Source organism: Trachemys scripta, chromosome 14 (assembly GCF_013100865.1).
Source record: "Trachemys scripta elegans isolate TJP31775 chromosome 14, CAS_Tse_1.0, whole genome shotgun sequence".
Lineage (NCBI taxonomy): Eukaryota > Metazoa > Chordata > Testudines > Emydidae > Trachemys > Trachemys scripta.
The window spans coordinates 7734777-7750288 of record NC_048311.1 but is presented as its reverse complement, the minus strand read 5'-3'; positions in this window follow the sequence as shown (position 1 = coordinate 7750288).

Here is a 15512-nt window from a genome sequence, read left to right as displayed (position 1 = left end):
CACTTGACCACGCCATGCTTGCAGCAAGTAATCTGGTATCATTGCCTGACAAAGCCTGGCAGCGTATGGTCCCGGTGTTTGTTGGCATTCAAGCAACATCCGTTCTTTATCTTGTTGTGTAATCCTCAGGAGAGTGATATCACTCCTGGTAACCTGGTTGAAATACGGGAACTTAATTAAGGGGACAGAGGTGGCCGTTCCTACTGGGCTGTTTGCCTGTGGCGGAAAATAAATCCTTCCCTGCAGTTAGCCAAGCGCAGATGGGAAATTGGCCCTGAGTTTTTCGCGTTTGGCTAGCAGGGATCTTCCCTGTTACCAGCCACGCAGTGGGGGGAGGGGTACCGTGATCATCACAGAGAATTCATGGCGGGAGGGGGGGGGGGGTTAGTTTGTTTTCTGGTGCTGCTGAATGTTAACAGAAAAACCGCAGCACTCTACAGGCTATGCTTGGTATGTGGCAAAGGAGGGCGCAGAAGCTGAAAGACAATGGCTTACCATGGCCGCATGCAAGCCGAATTCTGTTGCCCAGACCTGTGATCTCTAGCAGCAAAGCCACAGGCACTCAGCATTAAGAGGCAAAATGCGACCTTGCACAGAAATCACATGTGCTATGTAATGTGAATAGTGTTGGTCACCGTGAAAGAGTATAAGCATTGTTCTGCAAAATGTAGCTTTTTAAACAATTCTCTGTTTTTTCCCCTCCCTACAGCAGCTGCAAATTCCTCAAGCCTCCCTCCTCCATCCCGAAGGTTATCACAGATAAGGCGTCGTAAGAAGAGAATGCGAGACGAGATGTTTTCTGAAATTATGGAATCCAGCCGCAGTGACAGAGCTCATCTGAATGAGTGGAAGGAAACAGTTTCAAAGTATAGGAAAGAAGCCAGTGAACGGGAGGACAGGAGGGACCAACGTGAGGACAGGAGGGACCAAGGTGAGGAGAGGAGAGACGTTCGAGATGAGAGGTGGCGGCAGGAAGACCAGAGGAGGCAGGATGCAATGCTGGGGCTGCTGCGTGAGCAAACAGACATGCTCCGGCGTCTGGTGGAGCTTCAGGAACGGCTGCTGGAAAACAGACTGCCACTTCAGCCCCTGTTCCACCCTCCCCCCTCCCCATGTTCTGTATCCTCCTCACCCAGACGTGTAAGAACGCAGGGGGGGAGGCTCCGTACACCTTCCCATTCCACCCAGTAGACAGCCCAAGCAAAAGGCTGTCATTTTTTTAACCTTTTCTTTGTGGCTTTTTCCTTCCCAGCAATCCTCCTCCCAAATACCACCCGGGTTCCCTCCCTCTTTTTCTAATCTATTAATAAAGAATAAATGATTTTTAAATGATAGTGACTTTATTTGGTTTGAAAGAAAGCTGGGGGAAGGGGGAGGGTGGGTTCCTTACAGAAAATCAGTCAATAAAGGGGGCGGGTTTTCATGAAGGAGAAACAAACAGATATTTCACACTGTAGCCTGGCCAGTCATGAAACTGGTTTTTAAAGCTTCTCTGATGCACAGCGCTTCCTGGTGTGCTCTTCTAATCGCCCTGGTATCTGGCTGCGCGTAATCAGCAGCCAGGCGATTTGCCTCAGCCTCCCACCCCGCCATAAAGGTCTCCCCCTTACTTTCACAGAGATTGTGGAGCACACAGCAAGCAGAAATAACAATGGGGAGATTTCTTTGGCTGAGGTCAGAGCGAGTCAATAATGATCGCCAGCGACCTTTTAAATGGCCAAATGCACATTCTACCACCATTCTGCACTTGCTCAGCCTGTAGTTAAACAGCTCCTGACTCCTGTCCAGGCTGCCTGTGTACGGCTTCATAAGCCATGGCATTAAGGGGTAGGCTGGGTCCCCAAGAATAACTATTGGCATTTCAACATCCCCAACGGTTATTTTCTGGTCCGGAAAGTAAGTCCCTTGCTGCAGCCCTTTAAACAGAGTAGTGTTCCTGAAGACGCGAGCGTCATGAACCCTTCCCGCCCAGCCCACGTTGATGTTGGTGAAACGTCCCTTGTGATCCACAAGTGCTTGCAGCACCATTGAAAAGTACCCCTTGCGGTTTATGTACTCGGTGGCTTGGTGCTCCGGTGCCAAGATAGGGATATGGGTTCCGTCTATTGCCCCACCACAGTTAGGGAATCCCATTGCAGCAAAACCATCCACTATAGCCTGCACATTTCCCAGAGTCACTAACTTTCGTAGCAGCACCTGAGTGATTGCTTTGGCTACTTGCATCACAGCAGCCCCCACAGTAGATTTGCCCACTCCAAATTGATTCCCGACTGACCGGTAGCTGTCTGGCGTTGCAAGCTTCCACAGGACTATCGCCACGCGCTTCTCAACTGTGAGGGCTGCTCTCATCTTGGTATTCTGTCGTTTCAGGGCAGGGGACAGCAAGTCACAAAGTTCCATGAAAGTGCCCTTACGCATGCGAAAGTTCCGCAGCCACTGGGAATCGTCCCAGACCTGCAACACTATGCGGTCCCACCAGTCTGTGCTTGTTTTCCTTGCCCAGAATCGGCGTTCCATGGATAGAATCTGCCCCATTAACAACATGATCTCCAAAGCACAGGGGCCCGTGGTTTCACAGAATTCTGTATCCGTGTCCGTGTCCATGTCCATGTCAATGTCCTCATCATGCCGCTGCTTCCTCGCCTCGTTTTTCTGGTCCTGGCTGAGCATAAACTCCACGAGAATGCGCGAGGTGTTTACAATGTTCATGACTGCTGTCTTGAGCTCAGCGGGCTCCATGCTTGCCGTGGTATGGAGTCTGCAGTGTTCACCCACCCAGGAAAAAAGGCGCGAAAATGGTTGTCTGCCGTCCGTTGCTTTCATGCAGGGAGGGAGGGAGGGAGGAGGTGAGGCTGTACCCAGAACCACCTGCGACGATGTTTTTTGTCCCATCAGGCACTGGGATCTTAACCCACAATCCCAATGGGCGCGGGAGACTGCGGGAACTATGGGATAGCTATGGGATAGCTACCCACAGTGCAACGGTGCAGAAATCGACGCTAGCCCCGGTACTTGGACCCACACCACCGAATTAATGTGCTTAGTGAACGAGCCCCTGATGGTATGGCTGATGTGATTAGGTCCTATAATGATGTCACTTGAATAGATATGTGGACAGAGTTGGCATCGGGGTTTGTTACAAGGATAGGTTCCTGGGTTAGTGGTTTTGTTCAGTGATGTGTGGTTGCTGGTGAGTATTTGCTTTAGGTTGGGGGGTTGTCTGTAAGCGAGGACAGGTCTGTCTCCCAAGATCTATGAGAGTAAAGGATCATCTTTCAGGATAGGTTGTAGATCTCTGATGATGCCCTGGAGAGGTTTTAGTTGGGGGCTGAAGGTGACAGCTAGTGGTGTTCTGTTATTTTCTTTGTTGGGCCTGTCTTGTAGGAGGTGACTTCTGGGTACTCATCTGGCTCTGTCACCTGCACATCTACCAATGTGATATATGCCATCATGTGCCAGCAATGCCCCTCTGCCATGTACATTGGCCAAACCGGACAGTCTCTACGCAAAAGAATTAATGGACACAAATCTGACATCAGGAATCAAAATACTCAAAAACCAGTGGGAGAACACCTTAACCTGTCTGGTCATTCAGTGACAGACCTGCGGGTGGCTATATTACAACAGAAAAACTTCAAAAACAGACTCCAACGAGAGACTGCTGAGCTAGAATTGATATGCAAACTAGACACAATCAACTCCGGTTTGAATAAGGACTGGGAATGGCTGAGCCATTACAAACATTGAATCTATCTCCCCTTGTAAGTATTCTCACACTTCTTATCAAACTGTCTGTACTGGGCTAGCTTGATTATCACTTCAAAAGTTTTTTTTTCTCTTAATTAATTGGCCTCTCAGAGTTGGTAAGACAACTCCCACCTGTTTATGCTCTCTGTATGTGTGTATATATATCTCCTCAATATATGTTCCATTCTATATGCATCCGAAGAAGTGGGCTGTAGTCCACGAAAGCTTATGCTCTAATAAATTTGTTAGTCTCTAAGGTGCCACAAGTACTCCTGTTCTTCTTTTTAAAAGTGAAAAAGTCTTCCAGCCTGCCAGACCTATTAGCACAACATTGAAACTCTTAAAGAGCCATTAAAGTGGTAATGAAGCCATTTAACAGGTATATACTGTCAGTTTCTGAATTTAATGACAAAAACAGTTGTGTATTACTGTCATATTTACTCAGAACATGTTAGTCTACAGGACCTTAGTTGAAAATTTGCTTTAAAAATATTTCATTAGTGTGTTGCTGAAGATTATAAAATCACATTTCTAAAAAAATCCTTGCATAGCTTTTTAGATGCACAATCTTTAGCCTTAAATACTTGTATCTTCAGACATATAGTTTTTAAAATAAATCCTTCAAAAGACCACCCTTATCTAAAATACACATTTTAATTGTAATTACTATATGTCATGAACATACTGCTAAGGGTAGCATAAAATCCCTCCTTTATCTGTACAGGGTTAAGAAGCTCAAATAACCTGGTTGGGACCTGACCAAAAGGACCAATAACACTGGTCTACAATTTTTGAGAAGTCATCTGCTTCAGAGATAAAATGTGCTATTTATTATGTATTTTGATGTGCTGAATTCAAATATGACAATTAAAACAACTGATTGGCTACTGTTTCTAAGATATTTAAGTTTTTACATTATGTATATTGTGTAGATAGTAGAGTTTTAATCATAAATTGTAAACCTAGGTCTTTTCATGTGTTTATGGTTGCTTTATATGATAATATTTCACCTGTTCTGTTTATGTAACACTTTAAAAATCAGCAAAAGGGTTATATAAATAAAATTTATTATGAAACAAAAGGCAAAAAAACTATTATGTACATAGTTTAGTCCTATTCAGTGTCTACTCGGCGCTTCTTGGCTTGTCTCTTGTATTCATTAAATGGAGCATCTCTTGTCACTGTCCAGCAATAGTCTGCAAGCATAGATGGGCTCCATTTGCCCTGATAGCGTTTCTCCATTGTTGCAATGTCCTGGTGAAATCGCTCGCCGTGCTCGTTGCTCACTGCTCCGCAGTTCGGTGGAAAAAAATCTAGATGAAAGTGCAAAAAATGTATCTTTAGTGACATGTTGCAACCAAGGCTTTTGTATGCCTTGAGGAGGTTTTCCACCAACAACCTGTAGTTGTCTGCCTTGTTGTTTCCGAGAAAATTTATTGCCACTAACTGGAAGGCTTTCCATGCTGTCTTTTCCTTGCCATGCAATGCATGGTCAAATTCATCATCTCGAAGAAGTTCACGAATCTGAGGACCAACAAAGACACCTTCCTTTATCTTAGCTTCACTTAACCTTGGAAATTTTCCACGGAGGTACTCGAAAGCTGCTTGTGTTTTGTCAATGGCCTTCACAAAGTTCTTCATCAGACCCAGCTTGATGTGTAAGGGTGGTAACAAAATCTTCCTTGATTCAACAAGTGGTGGATGCTGAACACTTTTCCTCCCAGGCTCCAATGACTGTCGGAGTGGCCAATCTTTCTTGATGTAGTGGGAATCTCTTGCACGACTATCCCATTCGCCGAGAAAACAGCAGTACTTTGTGTATCCAGTCTGCAGACCAAGCAAGAGAGCAACAACCTTCAAATCGCCACAAAGCTGCCACTGATTTTGGTCATAGTTTATGCACTTCAAAAGTTGTTTCATGTTGTCATAGGTTTCCTTCATATGGACTGCATGACCAACTGGAATCGATGGCAAAACATTGCCATTATGCAGTAAAAGAGCTTTAAGACTCGTCTTCGATGAATCAATGAACAGTCTCCACTCATCTGGATCGTGAATGATGTTGAGGGCTGCCATCACACCATCGATGTTGTTGTAGGCTACAAGATCACCTTCCATGAAGAAGAATGGGACAAGATCCTTTTGACGGTCACGGAACATGGAAACCCTAATATCACCTGCCAGGAGATTCCACTGCTGTAGTCTGGAGCCCAACAGCTCTGCCTTACTCTTGGGTAGTTCCAAATCCCTGACAAGGTCATTCAGTTCACCTTGTGTTATGAGGTGTGGTTCAGAGGAGGAGGATGGGAGAAAATGTGGGTCCTGTGACATTGATGGTTCAGGACCAGAAGTTTCATCCTCTTCCTCTTCCTCATCTGACTCAAGTGAGAATAATTCTGGTGCATCAGGAACCAGCAGTCCTTCTCCGTGGGGTACTGGGCGTATAGCTGATGGAATGTTTGGATAATGCACAGTCCACTTTTTCTTCTTTGACACACCTTTCCCAACTGGAGGCACCATGCAGAAGTAACAATTGTTGGTATGATCTGTTGGCTCTCTCCAAATCATTGGCACTGCAAAAGGCATAGATTTCCTTTTCCTGTTCAACCACTGGCAAAGATTTGTTGCACAAGTGTTGCAGCATGTGTGTGGGGCCCACCTCTTGTCCTGATCTCCAATTTTGCAGCCAAAATAAAGGTGATAGGCTTTCTTAACCATAGTGGTTATACTGCGCTTTTGTGATGCAAAAGTCACTTCACCACAAACATAGCAGAAGTTATCTGCACTGTTCACACAAGTACGAGGCATCTCTGCTCACTTTGGCTAAACAGAAATGTGTTCCTTTGCAAAATCAAACACTGACAAATAAGAGAGCACGATGATTTCTAGAGCTGATATAGGGCAATTTGTTCAGCAGAGTGATGTAAGCTTCGTTATGATTGCATCATCCATGACTTCTAGGAATAACATGATGCAATTCATATCATGTACGACGCAATACCAGCTTCAGATTGCATCATTCACTGTTTTGCCTAAAAAGCAAGTACTGTCCAAACCAAGTCATAGATTTATTCATAGATCCAGTCAAAGCTGTATTTTAGTCATTTCTGGTTTAAATTGAGATCCCTTCCCTTTATAACTCACTTATCCTCCGCCATTCCCAAGTCAAGGGTCGTATATACTGACCCAATAGCACATCTTGAAAAGTAGAGCCAATCAACAATTTTAAGCATCATTTTCGTTCTCAGTGACCCAGAATTAGTAAAGTTTGGCTACATTTATTTCAGAAGCATTTTGGCTGTAGAGCAGTGTAAGGGGAGAAGATATTTTCAAATCTGTGGGGGAAGGTTTTTGGTTTGTGCTCTGTGTTGTTGTTCTCTCTGAGACAAAGAGAGAGACCAAGAAAGTAATCCAGCTCCTACTGAAATGATACATCTAATACTACAGAAATAGTAAGTAATAGCAAGGAAACGTGTTAGATTATCTTTTGTTTTAGCTTGTGAATTTTCCCTATGCTAAGAGGGAGGTTTATTCCTGTTTTTTTGTAACTTTAAAGTTTTGCTTAGAGGGGAATCCTCTGTGTTTTAAATCTTATTACCCTGTAAAATTACCTTCCATCCTGATTTTACAGAATTGAATCTTTTACTTTTTTCTTTATAATAAAATTCTGTTTTTAAGAATCTGATTGGGTTTTTAGTGTCCTAAAACCCCAAGGGTCTGGTCTGTGCTCACCTTGGTTACCTATTTGGTTGGTATATTATTCTCAAGCCTCCCCAGGAAAGGGGGTGAAGAAGCTTGGGGGGATATTTTGGGGAAACAGGAACTCCAGGTGGTTTTCTTCCTGAATCTTTGTCTAACTCACTTGGTGAGCAATACCATCCAAGGACAAGGAATTTGTGCTTGGGGGAAGTTTTTAACCTAAGCTGGTGAAATATAAGCTTAGGGGGTCTTTCATGTGGGTCCCCACATCTGTACCCCAGAGTTCAGAGTGGGGAAGGAACCCTGACACTATAGTACAAAAAACTTGCTTCCAAATTCTTCCTGTCCTTTCTGTCCATCCATTTCTCCCTTCATGCCCCCTGTTGAAGAGAACCCTTAAAGGGACAACACCTCTTTCCTCCCAGATAGCTGGACAAACAAGTTTCCCTTTCCTTACTTCTGACTATTTGATGAACTAGTTTTAAGAGAACCCTCCAGCAAAATCAGTAATCTTAGTAAGATATAAAATCCTTTGTTATGCCTAAAATCTTTGGAAACATATTTTTTAAAGTTGGTGAAATTTCATAAGCATGTCTATTGTTATGGATATCACACAAAGTAAATTAGTGTTCCCTATTTCTAAAAGCAAAGAACATTGTTATGAACACACTAAACCTCTGTGACTGATTAATTTAAACTTTGTTTCAGTGAGTTAAATATGTAGTACTCTGGAATGATTACTTTATGAAGGCTTAAGAGTACATTTAAAATATAAAATCAGTTTAGAAATACTGATTAAGAAAATGTAAAACAGAGAAGAGCTGCATCATGTATTCCATAATATTTAATGTTGTATTCAGCAGGACAGATGACTTGCCCTTAGTACAAAGTTTTTGCAAATAAATCTCTGACAAACTTCAGGGCATATCAAAAAACCTGTGAGTGCCATTTTTTATTCCTCAGTTTAGTGCTTTTAATTAGGTACCTTCTGCATGTCCAGTCTTCACCATCTGGCATGTAGTGGAAAACATGCTCCATTTTCTTTAGAAAGAAACTGCAGAAGAGTGTTTTTTTTTTCAAATGTCATTTGCTTCATTTGGGTTCAGGGATTTAGCTGGAAGGGGGTGATCAGGGAGGGGGAGGGAAGAGAGGAGGGAGACAGTGGGGAGAGTGCAGGGTCTGGGCAGAGTGGGGGCGGGGCCTGGGGCAGAGCAGGGGTGGAGTATGGGTGGGGCCACAGGCAGAAGAGGTGGTCTGGGGAGCTAGCCTCCCCAAGCAGCAGCTTCACCCACCACCCATGACAGCACGTAAGAGCAGGTCGGCTCCTGCACACCCAACACGCTCTGCACTGTCCTTAGGCAGGGGCCGTATTCACAGAGACGAATGCGCTGGCGCCACACATTCTGTGTGAGGGAGAGGGTATGGGAGTTTCTGCGGGGAACTATGACTCTCCGCCACCGTGAGGTGGGCCGGGCAGCTTGGTATCCTTTGCTGCCTTGTCCCTCCTCCCTCCCCCATGTCCCCCGGGCTCTGCGAGCCTGGGCTGCCGTCGGACATAGGGGCACCAGTTTAATAATACTGTGTAGGGCCCCATAAATCCTAAAGATGGCCCTGCCCATGCGGAAGTGGTTTTAGCCCTCTCACATTCAGCTGAGGCACTTCTAGCTCTGCTCGCTCCTCACTTCTGTTCATTCCAATGGGGGGACAAGTCATGGATCCATCAGCACTGGATGAGCTGCTCCTGCTTGAGGATGAAGTGCTTATGTTCAGTGAAACTCTGAATGCCATTTCCTCAGCAGTTTGTGAATTGCAGAAGGTGGCGGGAGTTGGAGGGAATTCATTCATGGCATCCTGAACGGCCATGATGCATGTTGCACATGCACTTCCCATGTGCAGAATGGCTGTTCTGGTGCAGGAGAACAAACGCAGTGTGGTGGGACCTCATCACCATGTAGACCTGGGATGACCAGCAGTGGCTCCACGATTTCTGTATGAGGTATCAGAGCTTCATGGAGCTGTGTGAGGACATTTCCTTGACCTTCCAGCACTAAGTCATGCAAATGAAGGAAGGTATAACAGTGAGAAGTAGATTGCTGTTGCCATCTGAAATCTGGATACCCCAGACCTCTAGGGGCCCATGGTTAACTAGTTTGGTATTGGCAAATCAACTACCCTATGTTTCCTCCTGGGAGTGGTGGCTGCGAACCTCCCAGCCTTGGGGGGTACATGGCTTCTCCTCCTTCATCTTAGTGGGTGATTCCTCATCGCTCATTGCCAGGGCAGCATATCGATTTTCCATCACCATGGTGGGTGGGTTGGGAGTGGGGGTGCAGCACTGCCTGCTTCCAGAAGTAACCAGCAACCAGTGTCCTCTCTGTGACAGAGCCATATCCTCCTCCCCCAGTGGTGTGACAGAAGTTGTCTGTAGCTGGATAGCTTCCTCAGCCTTGGATGTCTCCATATGAATACTCTTAAGGAATTGCTCATGGGCACGGATGCTCCTGAGCGTAGCCACCTGAGAGATTCCTGCAGCAGGCATCTTTCACAGTGGATGTTCCCCCAAGCCTGGCTTTCTGTGAGTGGGAAATGCAGGCCACAGTCTCTGCAAATCCACACCAGGATCTGGGTAGAGGCATCCATGGTTAGGTTCTCTGTCTGGATTCAGGTGGAGGAGATACGAGCAGCATTGGAACAGGCAATTCCTTTAACCAAAGCGATTATATTATATCTCCCTTCCACAAACTCCCTTTCAAACTCCCTTGTTTTCGATCCCCTTGGTCACTTAGCCTCTGGCTTTTAAGGCCTTCTCTCCTAGGTCAGACCTACCCCCTCATTAATCACACAGTGGGAGGGTGATCACAAGGCTGATTGAGGCTAATAAAAGATGATCAAGGAGGATCCAGGGAACAAAGGCTCAAACGGTCTCCAGACACACAATCCCAGCTGACCCTGTAACTGAAATAACCTGAAAGAGAAAGAAAAACACGAACAGTCATGAAAACCCATTCACACCAAGGTTAGTATAAAACACAGTCATCAAATAAATAAATTACTAATTCAACATATTGCACAAATCTTGAGTTACATTTCTATGAAAATAATCTCAAAAGTATTGGACCTAGGGTGACCAGACGTCCCAATTTTATTGGGACTGTTCCGATATTTGCTTGTTTGTCCCACGTCCCGACCGATGTTGGGTCAGGACACTGGACAAACAAACAATTTTGCCCTTCGCTCCGGCACACAGGCGGAGCGCGGAGGGGCTCTCGCCCCCCCCCGCCCCGACTCCACCCTCTCCTTCCCCCATTGGATCCCTCCCCAAATCCCCAGCCCTGCCCCCTCACTGCCCCATTGGATCCTGAGCCGGGCCTGGTGAGAAGACGCCCCTGTGCAGCAGCCTGGGCACATGGGCCATGGCCGGCCAGGGCTGGGAGCACTGCAGTGCAGCGCGGAGGCTGCTCTAGCCCTGCAGCCCACGGGGCAGTGTGGTGGGTCCGGGGGCAGCGCAGAGCGGGCAGGGCCCGGGTGGGCAGCGCGGCCCGGGGGCGTGGGCTACCTGCCGGAAACACATGGCGGAGAGGGGCTGCGGGGGCGAGACTTGTCCCAGGTCGGGTGGCCGGCGGACAGGGGCGAGGAACTGGCCGGGGTCCCCTGAACCGATAAACTTCCCTGCCGCTGCTGGGGAGCCCCACGCCTCTCCCGCTCGGCTGTGCTCCAGCGGTTTGTCCCGCTGGGAAGGAGCTGTTGGAGCACAGCTGAGCAGGAGAGGCGCAGGGCTCCTCGCCGGCGGCGGGACACGCCACATGTTCCCAGGGCGGGCCGGGGGGCAGGAGGCTCCACGGGGAAGGCAGCGCACGTGGCCGGGGCACTCTGTGCGATCCGGCGGCGCGGCTGGGGCCTGCTAATGCCCCCGGCCCCTGCGAAACTGCTTTTTTTTTTTTTTGCTCTGCCACCATTTTTTTTTTTGCTCATAAGCCACAGTTTGGCCACCTCTGGCATAGAGTTTTAGCCACAAAGTTAGATCAACAACGTGTCAGTGTAGACACCACGCTTGGTTTTCTTGCTGTAATTGGCCTCCAGGAGGTGTCCCACAATGCCCATCCTGACTGCGCTAGTCAGCAGTTCAAACTCTGCTGCCCTGCAGCCAGGTAAAAAAGCATCCACCCCTCCCTGCTTATAGGCCCAGGAATTTTTGAAATTCCCCTTCCTGTTTGTTCTGCATGGAGAGCTCACATCACATCATCCCAGGTGACCATGACAGCTCCACGCAGCATACACTCTCCCACTTGGACCACAGCTGAGGTGTTGGATCTCTGGAGTATATGGGGACAGGAGGTGTCCAGTCCCAGATGCCCTCCAGCTGTAGGAACTTTGATACCTATGGCAAGATTTCTCATGGCTTGAGTGATAAGGGCTATGAATGGGACACATTGTAGTGCCAAGCGAAGTTAAAGGAATTGAGGTATGTATACAAGAACGCAAGGGGGGCAAACTGTTGCTCTGGTGCTGCGCCAAAGACCTTTCACTTCTATAAGTAGCTGGCCGCCATCCTTGGTGGTAACACCACCTCCACCACCAAGAGCCCCCTGGATATTTTGGCCGGGCAAGAGGCAGCGGACCTTGGACTCTAACCCCTTCTCTTGGGCAGGACAAGGGAAGGGAATTTTAAGGAGGGCAGGGTAGGAAGTGGCAAAGGCAGAGAGAAAGAGAGGATAGCTGATGTAGCCCTGACAACTAGCCAGCTCAGGTCACAACCTCCAAGGAGTGTCAATTCACTGTGTGTGGATAACAAAGGAATGTTAATTAGGCTAACAGACATGAGGCCGTTCACTTGTGTTGATTAGAATCAAGAGTAGATGCTAATTGTATTTGTCTGTATTCTTCTACATCCTGTTTAATGTACACTAATGTAACCCTGTAATTACCTTTACATTACGCATGCAACTATACCCAATTGTCATTAGATCAAAAGGCCTGCATTTAGCATTTAGATGAAATTTACTAAAATGGTAATGTTTTTGTCTTAGTCTATCTAAAACTTAATTATAGAATCATAGGACTGGAAGGGACCTTGAGAGGTCATCTAGTGCAGTCCCCGGCACTCCTGGCAGGACTAAATATTATCTAGACCATTAGCTAGATGGTAGAGGTGTTCACTGCCCTAATCTCAATTGGCGTTCTCTTCTCTCCCCCTCCCATCCCACCCAGATCTCAGCACTGGGTGCCTGCGACATGCACTGAGCCTGCTTATTCTCACCTCTCCCAGTCTCACCTCTATGCCCCTGTGGCAAACACTGAGCTCTCTCTGTGTGTGGACAAAACAGGACTTCATCTGAAAGGGCTCTGTGGCAAGGGACGTAGAAAAAAACAGAAAATCTAGAAGGAAGGAAATCTCCAAAAGACAGAGTAACTGTGCCAGTTTGTGCCAACATGGATGGGAGTGACAAATGCCCACTGTTCATGATCAGGAAGTCACAACAACCCAGATGGATTTCAGTAAACTTCCCCTCAATTATGTCAGGTTTCAGAGAGGTAGCCGTGTTAGTCTGTATCAGCAAAAAGAACAGGAGTACTTGTGGCACTTTAGAGACTAACAAATTTATTTGAGCATAAGCTTTCGTGGGCTAAAACTCACTTCATTGGATGCATGCAGTGGAAAATACAGTAGGAAGATATATATATACAGAGGACATGAAAAAATGGGTGTTGCCATATTAACTATAATGAGAGTAATCAGTTAAGGTGGGCTATTATCAGCAGAAGAAAAAAAACCTTTTGTAGTGATAATCAGTATGGCCCATTTCCAACAGTTGACAAGAAGCTGTGAGTAACAGTAGGGGGAAAAATTAGCATAGGGAAATAGGTTTTACTTTGTGTAATGACCCACCCACTCCCAGACTTTATTCAAGCCTAATTTAATAGTGTCAAGTTTGCAAATTAATTCCAAATCTGCAGTTTCTCGTTGGAGTCTGTTTTTGAAGTTTTTTTGTTGGAGTATTTGAGGTCTGTAATTGAGTGACCAGGGAGGTTGAAGTGTTCTCCGACTGGTTTTTGAATGTTATAATTCTTGATGTCTGATTTGTGTTCATTTATTCTTTTGCGTAGAGACTGTCCGGTTTGGCCAATGTACGTGGCAGAGGGGCATTGCTGGCACATGATGGCATATATCACATTGGTAGATGTGCAGGTGAACGAGCCTCTGATAGTGTGGCTGATGTGATTAGGTCCTATGATGGTGTCCCCTGAATCGATATGTGGACAGAGTTGGCAACGGGCTTTGTTGCAAGGATGGGTTCCTAGGTTAGTGTTTTTGTTGTGTGGTGGCTGGTGAGTATTTGCTTCAGGTTGGGGGGCTGTCTGTAAGCGAGGACTGGCCTGTCTCCCAAGATTTGTGAGAGTGAGGGATCGTCCTTCAGGATAGGTTGTAGATCCTTGATGATGCGCTGGAGAGGTTTTAGTTGGGGGCTGAAGGTGACGGCTAGTGGCGTTCTGTTACTTTCTTTGTTGGGCCTGTCTTGTAGTAGGTGACTTCTGGGTACTCTTCCAGTTTCTTCACTTCAGCAGGTGGGTATTGTAGTTGTAAGAATGCTTGATAGAGATCTTGTAGGTGTTTGTCTCTGTCTGAGGGGTTGTCAGTTCAGCAAATGCCTGGATGACTATGAGATTTTCATCAACTGGCTAAAAAAATGAGATCCTCAGCATTAGGCAGTGGGTATAATAGGCCAGGGCAGGTTAAGGCAGTCCTGGCGCAGCTGTGGCCGCCGGACGCCAGTTGCGGGGTTTATGGGGAAGTTTTTGCTTATTATTATGTGCCATGTAGGTTCTGGGGTGGCTGAGGAGGCGGTATGTGCTACTCAGTTTCCTGGGTTCATCAGTAATCCAGTGAGATTACTGATGAACCCAGGAAGCTGAATAACACATACCACCTCCTCTGCCACCCTGGAACTTCCATGGTGCACATAAAAAGCTCAGATTCTTCGAATGAGACGTGAGCTTTTCTTATGGGGTGAAGTGGGGTCTCAGGAGGGGAGGCGTGGTGTGGCTGGGGGGGAGGCTCCGGCCGTGAGCGGGGCTTGGGGCTTTGGCCACGGGGGGGCTTGGGGCTTCTCCGGGAAGGGGGACTCAGGGCTCCAGCTGTGGGGGGTGGCTCGGGCAGAAGAGGGAGAGCCAAGGGGATAGCCTCCCTGAAGGGGGGCTCCACTTGCTGCTCATGATGCTTAGCTTCACTTGCAGAGCTGTGCAATATGCCTCTTCCTGGATAACTGCTCCTCACACCCCCAAGAGTGGTTCTTACTAACATTCAGCTCAAATTGTTACCCCCTAAAACTTCATCTTTGATGCAAACTATGGATTAAGAACATGAAGGGACATTACCAATCAAAAATCACAAACTGGATTATTGTTGCTCTTGATGTGGACCCCAAGAAAGATGTCCAGACGGTCCTGAAAACTGTAAATTTTCTAGATTACATTCATCTTGTTGCTAAGGCATGGCAAGATGAAAAGCCGACGACAATTTCCAGCTGTTTCAGGAAGGAAAATTTCTTGTGCCAGTGGAAAGTATTCAAGATGAGGATATTGAAGAGTTTGATGACCCCGTGAACAATGTTCCATTTCCAGTCAACATGGAAAAAGAGGATTTAATAGCTGCTGTGGCTGTGGCTGAGAATTTGCTCACATTCGGAGAGCTAACCGATGAGGAATTACTGAGCACTGCAGCTGCTGCAAGGCCAGAGAAACGAGCTTGTGTTGCTGAAACATACCATAATAAGAAGGATAACCAAGAGAGCAAGGATGATTTTGATGAAGTTCCAGCTCTGACAAACTCTAAGCTGTTGAAGACTTTGAACACATTTTGGCACTTTACACAGCTAGAGGGACATGGTGACAAGAGCTACAGGTCTTCTTGGAAAACTGAATCATATCTTCAAAACAGAATTGTGACTGAGAAGAAACAGAACAAATTAACAGAGTTCTTTCACCTGAAATTAGTGAGTTTATCAATTCTTAATTCATTTACAAGTTGATACTCATTGTATAAATAGAATACACTTTAGAACATAAGA